The 16,052-nt window shown below is 43.5% G+C and overlaps 1 protein-coding gene across 3 annotated transcripts in view; it reads right to left on the minus strand.

The window, feature by feature from the left end:
* The window catches only part of syt1 (synaptotagmin 1), a 161,051-nt gene that overhangs the window by 68,930 nt on the left and 76,069 nt on the right, over nucleotides 1-16,052 (minus strand). For 2 of the 3 annotated variants that reach the window (XM_022749480.1, XM_022749477.1), the window contains exon 3: nucleotides 10,772-10,867. The exons of the other annotated variant lie outside the window; for it this stretch is intronic. The gene's annotated coding sequence lies outside the window, so the exon portion shown is untranslated. The remainder of the gene's footprint in view (nucleotides 1-10,771; nucleotides 10,868-16,052) is intronic. 3 annotated transcript variants of the gene reach the window in all.

Raw genomic sequence — 16,052 nt, forward strand, 5'->3', positions numbered from 1 at the left:
TATTCTTAATCTTCATCTTATTGCCAGCCTTCCTGAAGAGTGGAAACTCTGTTGCCCACCTCTCTGTCTCTCTCTTTGTCTTCTCCCTGTCATGAGTCTTTTCAATCACATCTTCTCGTCCTTCCTCTCTGTGTCTCCTGCATTTCCTTGACAAAACAGTGTGATATTAATCCAGTGTGTCTTGAGACTTAATTAGAGCCTGTCACAGCTCTAATTTATGCCAGTTTATGAATGTGGATGGCCATCCTGTTCATTACCCTCTCAAGACATTGCTGGTTAATAAATTGAAATTAACAGACTTCGCCTGAAAATGATCCAGTTTAGATTTCCACACTGTGTCGTGAGGATTTTTAATTACCATCTGGGTTTAAAAAAAATATATATATATGGAGCCATCCATTATTGTCCTGTCATCCATCAGCAGTGAGCAGAGACAGAAATTGGAAAAGCATACTCGCCACTGTCAGAGATAATCACCACAGAGAAATCACAACACGATGCATTTAATCATTGGAAGGACAGTGAATGTTCAGGTCAGTCCTCGTGACACTCTGCTATGTGGGGGTTGACCCTGAACCCCCGACCCCACCCGCCTGCACAGCGCTACCTTGGGGCAACAAACAGCTCCCAACTCACTCTAGTAAACACAACAACGCACAATATGCCTGCGCGCACGATGAAAGACATGACTCCGAGCGCTGTCACCACTCATCACGCTGACACAAAAGAGGATGCAGCTCAGATACTGTGCGAGTGGTATAATAACGTGCACGCAGACATGATATTTTCTGGATGCTCGGGGCCAAACACATCGGCCCAGCTGAATGAGATCAATGCCGGGATCGATACAGGAGGTGCCTGGTGAGCATTGAAAGCACAGAGTAGACGGGCAAAGAGCCAGATGACCTGACCATGAAGGTCGTTGACTGGCAAAAGTGACCGGCCTTGTGAAGCTCGTCAAGCTGATAAAAGCAAGTCGTAGGAAGAGATATATCTCTGAGCATCACATCATCTGGTATTCCGGTGTAGGCGTGTGATGCTGAGCAGTTCGCTGCCATTTTGAGCAACATTTTCTTGCTGAGACAGATGAGGGAATACACAAAGGTGTGGATGTATACGCACATGAACTGGCGAGCGCCGCACGCTGCACTCGCACAAGGCTCGATTCCCTCCCAAGTGTCAGTCAAGCTTACTAGAGCGCGACACAGGCTGGATTGATTGATGGACTAAAGGGGGAAAAGGCAGGTGGGCTAAGACATGCACAGGAGAGAACCTGAGGTTAGACATTGTCACCGATCTGGCTGCTGCGTTCAGGAAGTGCCTGGAGGGCGTAACACGGCTCACTGAAAGCTCTTAAACCTTCAGCTGCAGCTCCACCAGCGTTTTCCCCTTGCTCTCATCCAGATGGACAAAACATGGAAAGAATAATGTGACTGACATCACATTTTGTTTCCAATTACCGAGCCGTTGTAAACACTGATCTCCATCTTTTTTTTCCTTGTCAGTGTCCACATTGTATTACTTTTTGCCTGTGTCACTTATGATGCACATTTTCAATGAGTGCAAGCAAAACAAATTTGAAGACTGTATTCAGATGGAAATAAGTACCTTGCAGCAATTTCCACCTGCTGGACTGACATAAGACATAATAACAGTTTGTGCTAATTAATACTTTACCTTTTTACTGCCAAAGCAAATCATGAAAACTCTCAAAGATATCAGTTTTGTTTGACTTGTTGTGTTTTAGATAGTTTTTGGACATAAATGGCACAGTGATCAAAGCCGCACCAGGCTACACAGCGTGTGTTAGTAGGATCAACGTTGCTGTTTATGGCCTTTTCTTGGGATTTGCTGACAATCTGAAAGCTACAGAATATTACTTATTCGTCCTTTCAATGTCAGCACAGATTTCCAAGCAATGTAAAGCAATCAATACAATTACGGATATTTTTTTCATTGCTTAGTCTGTTGATTATTTTACAGGTCCCGTATTTTACACTTTTCCTGTGTTTGATTTGAAGAGTTGATCCATAAGAAGATATATTTGTGGTTTAAAGAACCAAAAACCATCTCAATGTAGTTTTACATCTTCTCTCTCAGGCTTCTCTCTGGAGCTCCAGTAACAACAGGTTGGTGAGCCAATCAGAAGAGAGGAGGCTCTGAGTCTCGTTAAAAAAAAAAAAACTATTTTTCCATAGCCCAAGGTGACATCTTAAAATGTCTTCTTTGTCTGAACAACAATCCAAAACAACTTCAAATTTAAATGATATAAAAACAGAGATGTTAGGGGTTCTAGGGTTAAAGCAACAAATCTTCATGTGAGACAATGGAGCCAAATGTTTGGCATTTTTCTCCGACCACGACTAATCAATTATCAGACTAATTTGTTAAATTCTCTGTTAATTGACACATTGTTTCCGTAATAACTGAGGTCCTGAGTTTTACATATAAAAAAAACATTAAAAGATGCAGTTGTAAAAACAAACAGCACGAACAGAAAGTCCTCTGCTTTTGAATTGTCTGTGGTGGGGTGATGCAACAAAATGCAAAATACCAGTCTGCCGTTGCACAGTAACCAACTTATTAGAGAGCTTGCCCTCTAAAAGCAGTAAAACAGGTTATCTTGGCCCCTGCACTTTCCCTGAGGACGTGTTAGTCCCGAGGGTAAACTCTGACCACGCGCTGACTACTGGTGGAAACGGTAAATTAGCACAGAGTATTCAGTGAATGTCAGACTCAAGCCACCGTAATCCAGCGGCTCGTTCTCCGCGTGAACTACGCTTCCTCTCTGTGCATCCTGGGTAATTTGTTTCTCCCGGGGGTTTTTATCATATCAGGAGCCAGAGAGGTTACTTATACTGACAGCCACGGCATAGAGAGAGGAGGACAGGGTGGGCTGGGTTTGGTGAAGAGAGAAGGACTCGATTTACGCTACAAGACTGCTAATATCTTTTTAATTCCACAAGTTCCTGCGTTGTAAAGCAGGAAGCCGGTTAACTTCCTGGGATTTAAACTTTGCTTTCCACGCCGAGAAAGCGAAGCTCGACAGGAAGCTGTTTAACATGACATGTCGCAAGTCTTCACACCCAGGTGGCCTTAGGTAATAGACTCAGAGGTGGAAGGGCGGATTTTGTTAATTTGACTCCAAATCTTTCAGGAACAACATGCGCCCCCCCCAAAAAAAAAAAATCAGTCACGACTTTTGGCAGTAGGTGAAAGTGACAATGGATGAATAATGCATGAGCTCGATGTGCTGCTGTTAATCACAGTAATCTTACACAGTGCAATATTTCCTCCCAACGCACGCACACACGCGCACACACACACACACACACACACGCACACACACACACACACACACACACACACACACACACACACACACACACGCGCACACACACACACACACACACACACGCGCACACACACACATCAGCACATCACACACCTCTCTCCTCTGATCTGAGAGCAGGCGATGTGAAATCAGGTGGAGCTGTTAAGGAGCTACAGATAAAGAAATGGAGAAAGACAAAGGTTAAAAGGAAGAGTTCTTGTACTGGCTAAACATCTCACTTTCAGCTCCCTCCTCACGTCGTCCTGGCTTCTGATATTCATCACAATGTGCATGTGTTTCGGGGGAGACGGGGGTACTTCCAATGAAAATGCAAAGGCGCTGATTGCCTTATGCCAGGCTTTTCTTTTTTTCTTTTTTTTTTTTACTTTTTGGCTTTTGTTCAGGTCCTCACAAAATGAATGCAGGGAAAAGGTGAATTTAGACTCACTCAAAAACCTTTTACAAGACTGACTCGCCTCTCTGTACTCAGCAGGAAGAGGAAGGAAGTTGAAAAGCTCTGAAATGTATCCGTAATACTGCTTTTTTTTTCTTCTTTTCTTCTCCTTTAGACTCGCAATCATAAAGACATAAATCACAACTTTGCACATGAATAAGGCGTTCATTTGCATGGGCGTGCACTGGAACTGTACGCCCCTTTGAGACACATCTGTAATGGGATCTGTTTCTCCCATAGTGGACCTCCTCGATGGGGCAGCTGATAGGATACTCCCAAGTGGACATCTAAGATCAATGATTATCCTCCATTTAGCGCAGCTTGCTCACCTTCAGGGCATGTCGATGCATCAAAGGACAGAGTTCGGAGGAAATGCCTGATTTTGAGATAACCTCCTGGCTTTCTTCCACTCTGTGACAGCCTTTTAACATGATGGATCCTTCAACTGCACTAAACTGGGAACTGACTGGAAGGTGACTGAGAGATGGTGACACCACTCAGGTGACCCTGGTTAATAGAAAAAAGAAAAAAAAAGGGAACTGCTGGAAATCTAATTTTGTGGTTTTTTGTCCTTGCTGTTTCATTGGTTGGCAGGGTGAAGACCAAAGATGATGATCAGAGGAAGTGGGGATAAGTCTAATGCTGGTTTTTGTTCAGTTATCAGACACGTACTGCACGTAGCAACCAGAGCCTTTCAGCTGAGATGGGGTTAGTAGTCTCATCCCACATCCTGAACCCTGTGGGCGTTACCTTGCTTCATCTACATAATGGGAATATATTAATTAAATAACACCTAATAATGTCAATTCCTACGTTTATATAAATGTATGTTTCTGTGTGTGTCTGCATGTTTTCGGATGCACTTGCATACGATGCCCAGACATTCTTACTACATGTTCTTCTTTGTGAAAATGACCACAATGATCGAAAGATTGGAGTCTAATATTCTAGAAATACATATATTACATATAAGCGCTAGCATGAAAGCTCTATATACTGCTAGCGTCTCCTGGGTTTGGTCTCCTTGGGCTGGGTAATGGGTCTGTACTTTCCATATAAACTACATATTTCTTCTCCGACTGACGACAGTATAACAGTTGAGAATTCATTCTCTTGTCTTATAATAATCTACGTTTGAACTTTGTTCGGTCATATCAATATTCAGGATCTGTCTCTGACAATGGCCTTTCTGATCCAGGGAATTAAAGGACCGTCTCTCCGTTAATTTGAGCTTTGACAGGCTTGAAAGCTAAAACTTTGCGATCACTGATTTGGAGGATGATACTCAGATCAAAGAACATCAGTCTAGTTGATGAGAGACAAGGGACTGGATGATTCATGGTGAGAGGTAAAGTCCTTTATTTTCAGCACAATGCTGTCTAACCACAACAAGAGCAAATTCAAATCCAACCAATCAAGTTCGTGAGCTTGTTGTGAAAAAAACCAACACATTTTTCCTTCTATTATTTTATTCCTTTTCAAACCATCTTAAGTCGCATTCTGTCAAACACAAAACGAGGCTTTGTTTGGTGCTTCAACTACTGAAAAACCAGTGGGTTGTTGCTATGCAACAATTAAATATGTTTGAGGTGTGCTACTCTCCAGTTTCCCTTTACCTTTCAGTAACCTGTGCGCTGAGTGCTGAAAAAAAAAAATTGCACCTTCTCGGTGCTGTCAGCTCTGCCCCCCTTCCCTGTCTGTAAATAGAGGTCTCTGGTGAATATGCAGCCTTCTGTGCAGTCGGAGATGTAGTGATAAAAAGTAGCTCTTCTTTTCCACTCAGATCGCAGCAGACAGCACACTGATTTACTCCACGCAATGACAAGGACGACAGCTGCGGCTTACCGAGATGGAAAATATAACCTTGCTCTATCCCCACTGTCACCCTCCTTCCTTTATCCCGTTCTTCACTTTGAGTCCAATTCATGTCACCTCTCTCTCCATGTGCCCCACCTCCTGCCATCAATGTTTCTGTTGCCCAACATCAGGGTTTCTCTGCTTGGAGGAGAGGTTATTGATGGGCTGTAGACTTGAAGAAGAACCGACCAGCCTCTTTGCTCAGGTCAGAGGGGAAAACCACATGTGTGAACTCTCTCTCCAGCCTCACAGGAAAATTAACTTGCGGATACCGAGTGCTGTCTAACCTGTGGCCGTCAGTTCTCACACTGGGAGAGCTCTTGGTTTATTAGTCTCTGGACATCACGTGACAAGGACATCTCAGAGGAGAGACCACACCTTAGTTTTATGGCGTTGACAGTTGGCAAGGAAGAGGAGCAAAGGCAGGGCAGAGGGGAGGAGACTGAACGCATGGATGCCTCCCAGTTCATGTCAGCGCTGAGCCAAACAAACACAGCCGCACATGTGTTTGCCTCTTTTCCGGACCATGTTATTAACACACCAGTGGAAAACACTTAACTCATGCCTATTCAATTATGCTAATGCAAACATATACAAATGACCCTGGTTAGTTATTAGCTGTCTCAATTAGGGGACATGTGTATGGGGCTTCAGAACAGAGAGATAAAGAGAGAGGGAGAGAGATAGATAGAGAGACAGAGAGAGAGAGAGAGAGAGAGAGAGAGAGAGAGAGAGACGGGTGGTTCGCTGTCCACTGGTGAGACAGTAGCTCGAGGGCAAGAGTTGCAGCTTTTATTGTTTCCGTCGGGGTACGTGGGCTGGAGAGCTGCTGCACTTGAAGAACAGGCAGCAATGCACAAAATTAATGTCATGCTGAGCCAATGTATGCATATTAGTTTGGACATGTGAGCGCATGAGAGGGTAAATGCATGAACAGAAGTGGCTCTTATCTCTCTGGCTTCTCTCAGTCTCTTAGAGCAGACCACAGTAAGCTTTCATGTAAAAGCCTGGTTTTCACATCTGATTTCACACCCTCTTACCACGTTTACCGGTATCAAACCAGAAGACGTCAAATAATCTAATTAATGCATGATACCGGGTGATTTGCAACCAGCTACAGAACACACAGGCCTAGTTGTTTTGAAAATGTTATTGTATTGAAGAGTGTGCTAAACTTTAAATGCTATAGATCTGAATCACGGAGATGTGATTTAAAATGCTTTGCACGTATACACACGGTAAAGCCATGTATTAAAATCAATAAAATGGATCGACAAATCCATAAATGACTCATACATCACATTTATTACAGTCAAAGCAAATTAATCGCAGTGACTTGTGGTGTAGTGTGAAATGAAGCATGCTGCTATAGGAGAGAGTTCTTGGTGTGATACACTAAAGCTGAGCAGAGCAAAGCTAAAAGAAATCTTACAGTCAAGATGATCTTTGTCAGTGCAACAGGAGCGCTAATACGTCACTGTGACATCTTCAAGGAACAAGTTTCCTTTGGATGGTGGTTTCCATTTTACTGATATAAGAATAAACTACAACTCTAACTACTGTATTATGTCTAATTACCCTTGAGGAAGTTGTTCTTCTCAATCCCCATTCCAACTTGCTTTGTTTCACCAGAACTTTATTGTTCTATCCCTGACAAAGCGTGACATGTTGTATTTTTATGTTGTCAATTAACCAAAAGCTGCTGTGGCGATGATTTCCCTCTGCCTTATCTTCACTGACTCACTGTCTTTTATAAATACAAATTTAAGCTGACATGTCTTTGGGTCTACAGATTACGTGGCACACAGCTTCCAGAGCTATAGGAAGGAGTGTCACTGACTGCAGCGAGATTTAATGCTCCAGTGACTTGTATATTTGCAAGCTTTTCCAGTTTGGCAACTGTTGTAATTATTTAGCCGACCTACCTGGTTAAGTAGCGAGCACTGTTGCCCCTAGACTCATCTGACAGGCAGTGTTGGTTTGTAAACACAAATACATTAAGGCTAGTAAATATTCAAACACTGCTGTGCCTTCTGCAACCAAAATGTAAAATCTGGCACTCCCCACGGCATATTATCTAATCACCATATGAATGATCTTTACAAACAAGGCAATGTTCTCCATCATTTCCCTGCTTTGACACTGTGAGCTTGTAGTCTGTCTCATTATTTTTGCCATCATTCCTAAAGTCTCCATTTCTGTGTGATCCTCGACTACATGGACGACTGGTGCTGTCCGCAAGAGGTGGTGCTGAAATTTCACCCTCCTCTGCTCGTTGCCACCTCTCCCTCTCTGTGCAGGAGCGCTGTCCATGGTTCTGAATCAGCGCTGCATGGCCTGAGCACGGAGGCTCTTCCCCACAGAAGGGGGGGCAAAAAAAAAAAAAACACATGAATTTTGCTGGTTGGCTGACTGGGTGGAGCGGCTTGGACCTCGTCTCAGCCGGGTCTGTCTGAAAGAGGCAAAACAAGCCAGACTCTCAGCAGGCAGGGAGCTCCACGCCCTGTTTGCTCCAGAGCTGTCACATGTGACAGCGTCATCTACAAAGAGATAGGTGGGCTGGAAGCTTGAACACATCCCTTAGATGGATATAAAACATGACTGTGGTTGGGGCTAGATGGAATATCTCAAAAAGAATGATCTCAGTTGTTCCTACTTTGCTCGGACGTGTGAATGTCTCAGGCAGCCGGCTGGATGTGTGACACGAAACGAGATGAAAGCGGACGTGCCGCCTTTCAGCAATCAAAAGGCATTTCCTGTTATTTCCACACTCTCCTCCATGACTGTGCTTTAACATTCAGACGGACACATTGTGAATGTGCATCCAGCGGGATGTTGTGTGAAAAGAACGGCTGATCCCTGCTCATCAGAGGCCGAGCCCTCTTCATCCTGTCTTTCCCCAGAGTAGAAAAGCCGGCCAATCAGAGTGGACGAGGCAGTGAGTCACGGTGAGGGCGGACTGGCATCCAGTGGACCGAAAGGAGCTGCCCGCTCTGGGCAGTAAGACTGTAACCTCCATGGATGGAGTGATCAACACCAACACCCACATACAGGAAAAGCATATACACCTATAAATATATTTTTGAGCAGGTTTAATGATAAAAGTCAAATTTTTCTCTCCTTCATTAAACTTTTAAGCCCTTCACTCTCTGTTTTATTAGATCCATGAGACAAGTCATTACTCACAAATATTGCCACCCCTTAATAACTCACAAAACACCCACTGTAACACTGCAAGGTTGTGTGAAGGTCAGCACTCTGCCTGGATCCAACTCGAGGCTGAGCTGTGTTTAAGCCTCATGATGGTATAGTACAGTATGTGTCACTCAAGGCAGAGCAGCCGTTAGATAAACAAAAACACTGTGTCAATGGGCCGCGTGAATGAGTGCCAGAGACGTTCATTAACTATTGATGCAATGGGAGATCTCACAGCTGGATACACATCACACACACACGCACCACACACACGCACGCGCGCGCGCACACACACACACACACACACACACACACACAAGCACACACGCATGTGAGAAACAGTTATTGGATCACATGACAATGCCAGTGGGTGCAAAAATTTTTTTCCAACTAAAAGGATTAAACTGTCCTCAAAGAGAATGAATGGCGTTAAACAGCTTGCACAAATGACTCCAGGTCTTGACACATAAATCTAATGCTAACAATGGCATGAATATGAGCGGAGAGCAGATTGTTCAGGGACACTATTGGATGTACAAATCCATTTTCCAACAGCCACAAAGGCAGCGTGGATGTGAATGGGGTTTAGTGGACCTCCTAGGAGAAATAAAAGATTTGGGAAGTGCTGGAAAAAATGGGGAGTCAAAATGGAACTGAAATCCAACTGAATGAATCTTTTTTTTTTTTTTCTTTCTTTCTTGCGTCTGAAAAGACTGAAGCTGTGTGTTGGCTTTCACGGCTTGCTCCTGCACAAGACAATGGAATCAAATAGACATGGGGCTATTTGAAGCCTCACAATCTACCAACCTTCACCTCTGTCATGTTTCTAAATGAGAGAAGAAAAAAATAAAAGTGGCAAATGTTATTAAGAAGAGAGAAGCTTTGTTCAGCCTCTAGCCCTCTGCTCTGTCTTTGTTTAACAGTCTACTGTATGTCAGCATGCGTGCGTGGAGGGAGGGAGGGATGGTGAGGAAGCGAGATCGACTAGTTCATTTCAGCTGAATCCGGGATAATGAGGATGGAGAGGGAGAGAGGGAGAGATAAGGGATGACAAAGGGGAAATGACAAACAGCAGGGAAGGCAGCGCGGTGATTCGATTACAGTAGAACTTCTCATTAAATGACAAAGAAAGCAAGCCCTGGGTTAGGAAGCCACGATATCGTGCTATAGATGCAACAGCTACATACAGCATGTCTTTTCCCTTTTCTGTAGGGGACTAACTATCTCTCTATACTTCACCGCTGCCACGTTGAGCCTAACCCTCCGTGGGAGTCTCGCTTATCCATGCCTGTCACAGATCCTATCAGCTGTAAAGCCACATCCACTCGTAAATGTAGACGTATACACATACACATTGCTCACATGCCAATATTTTGAGTTTTCAAAAGAACATGAGTCACACAGATACTTCAGAAAAACTGATTATATTTGTAGGGACTCTGATCTCTGGTTTGAGTATCAAATGCTACACAAAAGGAACAGTTGTAAAACAAGGAAGTGAGACAGAAAAGTAGTATCTAGTATCTCTAGAACCAATCTGATCTGGAAATTTCTTTCTTTTATTTTTGCTTTCAAGTAATCCCAACATCCTCTGACATCTGTCATCCTGGATGAGCTGCTGTCAAAAAGACACTACACCTCCTCCTCCTCCTCATCATCCTCCTCCTCCTCTATACGACCTGACTCCTCCAGTCACACATACAGTACAGTGCCCTGCGAGCCATGTCTGCTGACGTGCTCACACACACACATGTGCACACATCAAGAGCAGCGTGTTTGCTACATTTCAACCAGGGCATCACATGTATTATTTTCAAAGCAGGTACACAGCTGAGAGCTCTGGTGCCATTTGACTTTATAACCGTGCAATCAGCATCTCCACACTGTCCTCCGCTTTTTTGTTTTTTTGGGTTTTTTTTTAAGTCTCTTACCTGGCAGCACGCTGTCTTCCCTGGGTCCTCTTCACAATCCCAGGAAGGGGTTCAGACACACAAGTTCAGCTTTCTCTGAGGGAGCTCGATGAGGCACTTTAAAGAGATGAAGAAAAATAAAACAAAAATAAAAAACGAAGGTTCGAAAAGCAATGTCCCCTTTCTTTTTTATTTCACACAACGGCTAAAGAAGCACTCACGATCACACACTCGAACACCAAGTCAACAGCTCCGGCAAGCGAGCAGCTCGCTATTCCCTCCCTCTCTCTCTCTCTCTCTTTCTCTCTCTCAGTCCGTGACACTCGCCTCCTCTCTTCCCGCCCACCTACTCCAGCCCCCTCCCCCAACTTCTCTCTCTCTCTCCCTCTGTCTCTCTCTCCCTCGCTTGCTCTTCTTCTGTCACACAAAATGCACACATCCCCTCCATCTCTCAGCTCACTATTCTGACATTTTCCCCACCCACTCACACCTTCTGCTCCATGAAAACAAATCGGAGGTACTATTAGATGTGCCTTTCCACACCCCATCAACAAACTTATTCTCTGTTGATGGAGCATTTCAGCTGCTTTTTTTCCCTTGGAATAAGACAAAGCGCCTAGTGAGAGCCTAATAACAGTAGATAGTGTAATTTATGAATAATGATAATGAGACACTTGTACTGTATCGTACTCCTTTTTAAAGCAGACACCGCCGCTCATTCACACTTATTCTTCTTAAGTCTCTCCTCTCCATCTTCCCGTCTCTTCCTCGGGTCCCGCTGGTGCATTTGATGCTACTCACGTCCCATTCTTCAGACAGCTAGTCAAGGGCATTCCCAGAGTAACCGTATGCTAATGCTCTGCCTCGAGGAGCTGCCTGGCGTCCCCTCCTCTCACAGCCCGACCAGATGTGGCACTCGGCTCTCCCAGGGAGGGGGCAGCAGATGCAAAGGCAAAGGACGACCAGCAGTAAAATAAATAAATAAACAAAAAACTGTCAAGAAATTTACTTTCGTTTGACCACTCAAATGGACACAGACCCGATGGAGGTGTGAGTGTTTAATCCTTTCCCTTATGGGTCTAAAGCCAGCTTTAATTTTCAGCCATACATATTCCCTACATTTTAGATATAAAGCACACTAACTCATTTACATGGTCATTAATTTTCCTGTGTTTTATTTGAAGTCTTGATCCATAGAAGATACAGTATATTTGTGGCTTAAAGAACAGAAAACCATCTCAATGTAGTTTTACATCTCCTCTCTCAGGCTTCTCTCTGGAGCTCTAGTAACAACAGGTCAGTGAGCCAATCAGAAGAGAGGAGGCTAAGAGCCCCTCTTCTGATTGGCTGACAGTTTTCTGAGTGATTGAATACAAATATAGCAGATACCAGGTAAAACACTCCAAAACAAACAATCTCCCAAGTTTGGATCGTGGGTCTGGGTGGGCGGGGCTTTGGGCATGGCTTCAGGTGGCCTTATTGTGACATCACAAAGTTACAGAAGTCCTGACGGCTTGTTTTAAGGCTCAGTTTCTGAATACTTAAGTAAGTTAGTTGTGTCACAGCCAGTACTATGGTATCCTGCATGTTTTGTGGCACATAACTGATCTGATTGGTTATGGGGTTATGGTGGTGGATCAAACCTGAGACCACTAGGTTACAATATAGTCCATTAAGGTATTTTGCCTGTAACATTAAACAGAAGACATTATGAAAGTCTCAAAGAAAAAAACCCAACATTTTCACATGATATTCATGTGTTAAATTGTAATCTGTGAGGAGTTTCCTGCTGGTGTGTTTGTCCTCTCTGTGCTTCCTGTCTGCCTCTCCAGCCACACACTCATTTCCTTGACGGATCATCTTGTATCCAATCAATCCTCTCCCCGGGAAATCCTTGAATTTACCTTCAAAGTGTTTGCTTGTTTTGTCTGCGGATTAATGATGAGGCATATGAACGGGAACCATCCCACCTGACAGAACTTCTGCCTTCTACGCTCTGTCTGTGGCAAATACTAATACTGTGAGATCTGTGACTGCGGGCGCCAACAGATGTTACATGTGTATGTCTGTGAAGAGAGTCAGCGTGTAAATAAAGTGCAGGCTGATAAAGCACAATGAGACGCAAGGCACTGTTTACAACACACACACACACACGTAAAAGCTAACAGACATATAGGCAGGACTGAGGCAAAGCAAACAGGGAGTCTGTGTTAATGATTACCAACTAACACCCTGCCTGGACACCGCACAGCTTGCTCCTCTGTACATAAGCTTTGGTTCACTGGCTCTGTGTGTGTGTTATGTTGTGTGGCTGTGGGGGGAATCGATGCAGATATGGTCGGTGCAGATTCGAGGCCCAGCAGTCTTATGGCTTGACCCTAATGAGCAGAGGACGAAGTGCATCCATGCTGAGCATCGCAGGCCATCCTCTGTGGAGAATTTCTGTTGTCTTTCCCAACAAAGTCGGCTAAACACACATCCCAGCACTGCGGAGTCCATCAGCTATCACAGCTAGGGGCTGGAAATTGCACACCTCGAGGCTTATCTCCCTTCAAAACGTAAACTGTCTAGAAGATAACAGTTTTGGCCAAACAATTTCTCTGAGAAAGAGAGTAAACACTCCAGTTGTTTTGAGATTAATGGCGCACTGAACAGGAAAAATGTAGGCATCTGTGAAATCGCTAATGACCAAACTTGGGTCTTTGAATGCAGATTAATGTCTTCACTGGGCTCTAAAAGTGCAGTGTGTATCCATGTATGGTAAAACAACTAAAAACTACCAGAGTGACATTAAAAGACATAGGGAAAAAGATTTTCTATTTTCTGCTGGAATGAGGAGAATGAATATATTTTCTCCTACATTGGAGCCCTTGCATTCAGATTCCATCAAATTACCACTTCATTTGGTATCTTTGAGAATTCGTGCGAGATATTAGTGTCAACAATTTAATTCTCAATCAAAAGACGAACTGGGTAGTTTTGCTGAAGCAGTGATAGAAACTGTGTGGAATCGAGTGCCACCTCCAACTCAAACTTCAAGTAAAAAGACGTCAGGAAATGACAGAGTTGTTTGACTGACAGGTGACTTCTGAACAGCGCAGTGTAGAAGAACCACAGCACTGACACATAACATCAACACGGGGCCAAAAACTACCACGCTGTCTAAGTATTACCACCAGCTCCCAGAGCTGGAGGGACCAATTTTAATTTAAAGCCATAATTGTGTTAAATATACCTTTAATTTAAATGTCATTCAGAGACTATGCACCATAACAGAACTCTCCATTTCAAATTAGCTTTATCTTAAAAAATAAATGGTCAGACTGAACATAATGACCAAACGGTGCAGCAGTGTCATCAAAAGCTTTTGAATTTTAACAAAATTCAACCCCTTTTAAGTGTCAACTGCAACGCCCACGTAAAAAAAAAAAAAAAAGACAAACATCCAGCATGCCCTTTGCCTGCAACAGCAACTTTCATCATCTCAATTTTTTTTGGGGGGGGGGGGCAGCACACATTTCAAAAGAAATGAATGAGGAATATGAAACAGAAAACCATAACAAAAAAAATCAAATCTTTCAAACCGGGGGCTCGCAGTGGTCAACCTAACTGGAACAAGAAAGGGAAAAGAAAGAAGAGAGATCAGCGGGGTCAGAGAGGAATGAAAAGGGGGAAATGGCATTTAGAGGAAAAAGGTGGGGAAATAAAAGGAGACGGGTGAACAAAAAGGACAATTTCCCAAATGTCAGGAGCATTTGAATGGTCACCTTTGGATACTGTAAATCACTGGGTTTATTCAGCTACTGAAGGTGAAGCTTCAGAACAGGAAGTCGCTTTTGTAACTTGCCTAGCGAAACCAGTACTGACTAAATTGCTTTTGCTGCTCAATATTCAGGGAAGTCATGGGTATTTCTATCTATCTATCTATCTATATATATATATATATATATATATATATGTGTGTTTGTGTGGGCACACTGGGAAAGGAGCACTCTCCTGATAAGAGTCAAGCAGCTGCATCTCACAAGGTGACCGCTGCACTTTCAATATGCCGTATAAAAGGAGACATCATCTGCCCATGGCAGCATATTTTGCACTTGCCAATCTTCATCTAAGTTTCCTAATAGGAAACAAACATTTCTGGACTGTCAGTATGTAGTGAAGGGCACCAAATGAGCTGATGCTGTGATTGTTACCAGCCTCATTACATTACATTCATTTAGGAAATGCTTTTGCTTACGCTAATGCTACTGCCACACAAGAACATTAATATTAGAAGACTCTTCTGTAAAACCGGTTTTCTTGTGTAGCAACAAAAAGGCTCAATATTTACCACCATTCCCCACCCACATGGCACACTTGGCAGTGCTTTGCATCCTGCAACCTTCATTCACAAAGTCAGCACCAATGGTCAACAATAACACTGATCTCTGCAGATCAACTGCACTCATTTTGAGACACTGAATGAATCTTACTTTTTGCCCCGTTAATCCATTCATGTTGTATTGCTGTGACCCACCCGGAGTATCCAGTGCTAATTCTCTCTGAGACACAGACATGCACTTCCAAATGGAGGAAAGTAGCCCTAATTACAGCTGATGCTCTCATTTAATCTTTCTTTCTGTCTTTCTCTGATTCTCTCCCACTCATCCTCTCTCTCTCTCTCTCTCTCTCTCTCTCAACCACAGGCAGGAAGCTGCCACGAATCACTTGCAGCTTTATCGGTGGATAAGTGGCTGTTCAAATATGGAGCTATTCAGACAACTCTTTTCAATGCACACAGGTGCTCCTTTCACCACCGCCTGGTTTCTCCGACTCACATGCATGCTGCAGATACAGAACTGTACACAAACTCCCACCCATACACACACACATACAGTGCACACAGTTACACACAGAACACCTGCTAGGGTCAGTAACACTTGGCAATGCCTCTGATGTCACACAGATGTTTGGCTGACATCTGGGTTAGAAGAGGAGCAGAGGAAGCCCGAGGAGCTGCTTGTTTTCCCCAATATCTCCATTTTTAAACTGCTAATAACTCATTAGGTTATTTGGTTACTTAAAAGACCATAACTGTGGTTTTGAATCTATCAACCAATCCGCTACAAGTTGCAAATACTCTGTTAACCATAATTCAAAGCTTGTTATCAACATCTAAGTGCTTTTGTTTGATTTCATTTCCATTTAGTTTTGTGTGTTATGAATGTTATTTCTTCGTCATTTTTCTTAAATGTGTTATTATTATTATCTTGTCAAGTTATACTGTCATGATGTGCATTTGATTGGTGCTCTGACAGCA

The sequence above is a fragment of the Seriola dumerili genome, unplaced genomic scaffold (genome assembly GCF_002260705.1).
Source record: "Seriola dumerili isolate Sdu_G_001 unplaced genomic scaffold, Sdu_1.0 BDQW01000138.1, whole genome shotgun sequence".
In the NCBI taxonomy this organism is placed as follows: domain Eukaryota; kingdom Metazoa; phylum Chordata; class Actinopteri; order Carangiformes; family Carangidae; genus Seriola; species Seriola dumerili.